We start from the raw sequence: 6,018 nt of genomic DNA on the forward strand, positions 1-6,018 counted from the left end.
AAAAAATAAAAAAATTAATTAAATTAAGACTCATACATGCACATTGATATTTAATTTTTTTTATGGGTCTAAAGTTAAAAAAATACCTGTGTCAAAAAGATGAACCATTTTGTAGTTATTTCATGGTTCAGGCTTTACAGGGTTAAAAACGAGTTCAACTGTTGTTTCATTCTTTTATTCTGAAGCACATTTGAATTCATGGGATTATTTTCTTCTTTTCTTATGTATGTGTACTTTTGATATTTGTTTTGTTTTCTGTTCATTATTAATCATACTGTCTGTGTAAAACACCAGCTTCTAATCTAGGCATGGGGATATCTTTAGAGTCCTGCATATGCAAACCATGCATATGTCACAGAGGGACAACACAACAATAAACAAGGGGAGACTGAGACAACATGAAGACAATATAGATACAGTATAATGAGACGGGGGAAGTTAGCTCAACACAAAACACATTACATATCCATTACCAAAATAAAACAGGAAATGTGACACAACATGAATCCATCCATCTTCTTCTGCTTATGTAATCCAGGGTCACAGCGAGAACATAAATCATTTGACAAAATGAGCTCTTAAGACACCGAGACCATGACAGCTGTATATAGATTCAAGGACTCAAGAGATTTTTCAAATTAGCAAAGAAAAAAAATATATCAACATTTTTCTGGAAATGTATGTTTCCATTAAAATAGTAAATGGCCTGTATTTGTATAGCGCTTTACTAGTCCCTAAGGACCCCAAAGCGCTTTACACAACCAGTCATCCACCCATTCACATTCACACACCGGTAATGGCAAACTACATCGTAGCCACAGCCACCCTGGGGCGCACTTCGTAATCCATTTAAAAATTCATCTTAAGTCACTGTCTGCTTATTCAGAAAAGTCCTGTTTAATTTTTTATAGGAGATGTACTCCAGAGAAGCTCCTCACTGTACAGGTGAGACGCTCGTGACTGACTCGCAACACAAAAGCTGCCAAAATAAGTGAAAAGCAAGGATTCTGGTATCTTACTGCCCCTGAGGATTTTTATCCCTTTCCAAATTTATTTAACAACACAAATTCAAAACAGCTGATTATTCAGCTTCATTATATGACATAAACCCTGTATTCTCTCTCCCCTTGAGCTTTTCTCTCTTAACTGTCACCAGATTTTTGTTATCTTGTCCACACAAACAGTTTTATTTGAATGTAGTTTGCAATTTTTCTTGCACAGAATTTATGCAGATAAAGTTATCACATCATTCCACCAAATGTTACAGTTTATGGCAATAAGACATGGAAGAAAAGCACAAAACTGCATAAAAGGTCAACCTAAACCTCCAGACATTTGAACACTTTTACTAATTTGTAATCCATGATCATTTCTGCACTAACATCTGAATGTGAAATAAAGCTTCACTCTGCTGATCTGTTACTTACAATCATCTAAAAGCCTTTATGTCCCATTAATTTATTTTACTTGTGATGTGACAGATGGACGGTGGGAGTATGTAAATAATCATAACAACAGCAAAAATGTACTGACAAGGTGAAAGTGAGGGTCTAGAATCTAGTTATAGTTCAATCACTATATCAAGCTAAATGAAAAGGCTTTAAGCTGAATTCATACTGATGTAGATGTAAACTTTACATAAACTGATTTTTGTGCTCTGAGGCTGAAAAGTATGCCAAAAACTGCCATTCTTTTAACGGGCACCTGAGGCTATATCCAAAGAAGTGAGTAACTCTCAGCAGTAGGAATACACTTGTTTACAGCTTGGACCAAAGCCGTTTTTTGTATCTATGGCTAATTTTCTACTTGTAACAGCTTCATGCAGGGTGGAATTTTATATAACTTACCCATTTAAATTGTGTGCAAGTGGATGTAGCCACATTTAGTGACAGGTGCGTGGAAACTAGGTCAGTACTGTTTTAGTGGGCCTCACCGAAATTGACCTCTCAGCCACGTAACTGGGTAAGTTTTGTATTATTTAAAAATGCAAATCATCAGCTAGTCCAAGAACTTTGTGCTCCAATTCTAGTGTGTGATGTTCAAGTATTTAGTTTGTTACACCAATATATTGTATTGATATAGTTTGCTTACCAAGCTTGGAAGCATTGGGTGATAACTACATCCTCTTGCTAACGCACTGCTTACACCAGGCTGTTTTTCTGCTTGTTTGTTTTTCATTGTTATTTTTAAGTATGAGTGATAGAGTGAAATAACATGTTTTAATTCAAGTTTATTATTTATTACATCAACGCTAAAAAGAGTTTAGTATTGATTGCTTAACTACAAAGGATTGGAAACAAATCTTTCATCCATTCTGTTTGGGAAATCTATCCATTCATTTACTTCCACTTACCTAATTCCGGGTCACAGGGGGCGGGGGGAGCCTATGCCACCTGTCATAGGGAAAGCTGGGTTCCACCATGGACAGGTTGCCAATCTCTCACAGGGCAACACATCCATTCACACTCACATTCACACCTACAGTCAATTTAGCATGACTAATTAACCTAATTGCATGCATGTTTTTGGGCTGTCCAAAGAAGCCAGAAAGGCAAAGAACATGCACACACAAACTGGGTTGAGACTCAGAACCTTGTTGCTTTGATATTCAGTACAAATCACTGGTCCACTCTGCTTGACACTCAGGAAGCTTTAGGTTTTAAATGTGGTGCCTAAAGTTAGATATTTGGGTCACATCATGACTGATCTCTGCAATGATGATGTGCAGCACCACTGCTGCACAGTATATGCACAAGCAAATATGCAAGTCTTTAAATTCTACATGTGTACAGATGATGTTAAAAGCTCCTTTTAGATGGCTTTTTTTTATTGTACTCCATCTTAAACCACAATTATGGCACAAAAATGAAAGAAAAAAGCTTTAGGATGTTGCTCAAGCTTGTGCAAGTGCAACACTAAATGTGTATTGTTTTAAGTTTTGATTGAGTAGTGTTAGTTTGTTCTTTTCCTTTGTTTGATGACTTCATTTACTTTTGTTTGAGCAACCAAAAAAAAGTCAAGTGGATTTCATAATGGTTTTGAACACACTAACAATAAAAAGCCCATTTAAGCCTCTCAGAAAATTCCTAATAGAACATCTCAGCTTTTCATTAGTTATCTATTGTTTTACAGAGTTTTTCAAATCCTGCAGGAGGCATTACTCTCAAAACAGAAATAGTAACACCCATGATGTTAACCTATTGCTCCCTCTTGATGCAGTGTAACCACTGCACTGTTAAGCCAGGGGGCTTTTTTTTTTTTTTAAATCTACATAAATATACACGGTACGGTATCATATACCAAACATTAAATGTATTTTTTTTTCCTAAAAACTATGAAAATACAGATTTCCATGCAGTAGTGTTGCAACACAGAATCTGACATGATGTCTATGCCTATTCAGGCCTCACTGGGAACAATGTAAAGCACAAAATGTGTGGGATAAACATGTAATTGTTATACTTTTACCAGAAACGTGGAAATCTTTGATCATCTGTTTTCAAAAGCAGGCCAACACGTTCGCTGTCTGCATGTTGGCAAGAGCCCGAGGACCACTGCCAAACACAAGGGCCGCAGAGGGATTTGAATAAATGTTTCTACAATCACTGTTTCCTCGTGTCCTTTTTAGATGAATTAAAAGGAGATGATATGGTGGCTCTGCTTGTTTTGGATGCACTGTGCAAGGAATGAGACAAAGACTAAAGAAAAGCGCTCTTGCGTAAATCAAAAGTTGTTTGACTTTGGAGACCAACTTTTTCCTTTGTGTGTTGATAAAATCAAGAACTACACAAAAAGTGTACAAGAACTAAGGAATTTTCTACACCAGTCATTGCAGTTAATCAAATCGCAATCACTATTGCTAGGATTTAGTTTCCCGTGAAAGCTCCAAGAGCAAGGCAGCTCTCAGATTGTGGTTTTTGATTGTTTTGCCAGTTTCATAAAAAAATTATAGTATGAGACATGTGCTACAGATATATATATATATAAAAATTATTTACTGACCTCTTACAGCTACAATCAATAAGATTTATTAATAACATAATGTAGGGTGCGATCGTGGCTCAAGAGTTCGTCTTGTAATCGGAAGGTTGCCGGTTTGAGCCCCGGCTCCGACAGTCTTGGTCGTTGTGTCCTTGGGAAGACACTTCACCCGTTGCCTACTGGTGGTGGTCAGAGGGCCCGGTGGCGCCTGTGTCCGGCAGCCTCGCCTCTGTCAGTGCGCCCCAGGGCAGCTGTGGCTACAATGTAGCTTGCCATCACCAGTGTGTGAATGTGTATGTGAATGGGTGGATGACTGAATGTAGTGTAAAGTGCTTTGGGGTCCATAGGGACTAAGTAAAGCACTATACAAATACAGACCATTTACCATTATGTTTAGAAACAGAGTGGACCTTTCAAATTATTTCACACATTTCCTCTAGGTTCAAATTTGTAGCTCTTTCTCAAAAAATTTGAGTGATTTCATTATTGTAAACCCAGTAAATGTGCTTTTAAAGTGCAATCAACACTTTGAAACGGTTCAAACACTGGATAATATCTCATTATGGCTTCCAGATGGACTAAATAAATAAAAAGAAGCTTGCAGCTAGCAGCATGAAATAGTGAAGAAAGGGGAGCCGATATCATGTGATGCATTATTGAGCAAAGTGTAAGAATAGTCTAAGAAGAATTTTGGCTTTCAAGTTTTCTTCAACTGACTTTAAAACAGTCTTTGTCTCTGTCCTTTGTTACTAAAGTCCTAAAGATACAACACAGTCTTAAAAATAAATACATCTGCACCACATGGGACAGAGATCTTGGCTCCTCTTGTCAGCAGCCTGCTGAGATAATTACACGGTGCAGACTACATGAACATGGCCTAATAATACACAGTGCAGACTCTAGTATTCAGTGAGGTTTCACGGAGTCCTGAAAACTTCACCCCTGATAAAGTCTTTTGGAGCATCATGACCTGCCTCCTGTCTGTTTTGGCTCCACAATGGGCCACAACAAACAGCTCACCATTAACAACAGCAAGTTAATGTCAAGTGGACATTGGATAGTGTTCAGAACCCAGCCTTAACTTCTCTGATCACCTATTCTGCTTGTCTCTAAAGCCTGTATGTTTTATACCTTGTACTTGTGAAATACTTTTAACATCTCAGTTACAGTTCTGGTATCTGCTGGTATCTGCATGCAGTTTAAATTTGAATGGCTATACACAAATGAATTAATCATCATTTACTCATAAACACAGAAGCATAAAGTCAATCTCAAGTTCCCACAGAACATACATCCCTTAGTGCAGGTATAATGCCTTTCAAAGGCCAGAAGCTGACGTGAGCTCCACTGAGCTGAAATGACAGAAAGGGAGCAGTCAGATACAGAAACACAAAGAACAGGAGAGATAGAGAAGGAGCTTTTCAACAATGCTGCTTAATAAATCAAACAGGCAGATGAAGGTTCTGCAGTCTTCATGAACTCCCTGCACTGTAGCAAGCATGTTATCTCCCATCTCAGAGGTGAAAAATGAGGTTGAGGTAGTTACTAGTACGTCAGGTTTTGTTCCCCGCTTCCCATTTCTTGTTTAAATTCCTCTTCCGCTCTGCCAAAGTTGCTTTGAGGTGATTAGTTTGGTTGAGTTTTATGGTGAGTTATTATATTTTTTCAAGACTTTAGCGTAATGTTGCCCAAAACTCTGTTCACTTAACAGTAATCTCCAACACTCGGTCTTCCTCCCACAGTCCAGCACCATGCAGGTTGGGATAGATGGTGCTCTAAATTCGTTGTAGATGTGATTCTGTTTCTTTCTGTGTGGGAGCACTAGCCAGAGCACGACTGTTTATTTAGAGGCTTATACTGCCATCTTGTGGCAGTAGTGAAGACTGACAGGCTCACTTGTTTCATTCATATAGTACCATTTCACAATAGTTCATCCCAAACTATCTTATAATGGGAGGCAAAGACTGCGTAATATTAAAGAGGAAACACCAAGTTCACAATCCCCTATTAGCAGAACTTCCTTTTCTGGAGGGTCGT

This window comes from Aulonocara sp. 'chitande type north' Nkhata Bay, linkage group LG18 (assembly GCF_057382095.1).
Source record: "Aulonocara sp. 'chitande type north' Nkhata Bay isolate Kocher_YH1m ecotype deep benthic linkage group LG18, A_spYH_male_GT1.1, whole genome shotgun sequence".
Classification (NCBI taxonomy): domain Eukaryota; kingdom Metazoa; phylum Chordata; class Actinopteri; order Cichliformes; family Cichlidae; genus Aulonocara; species Aulonocara sp. 'chitande type north' Nkhata Bay.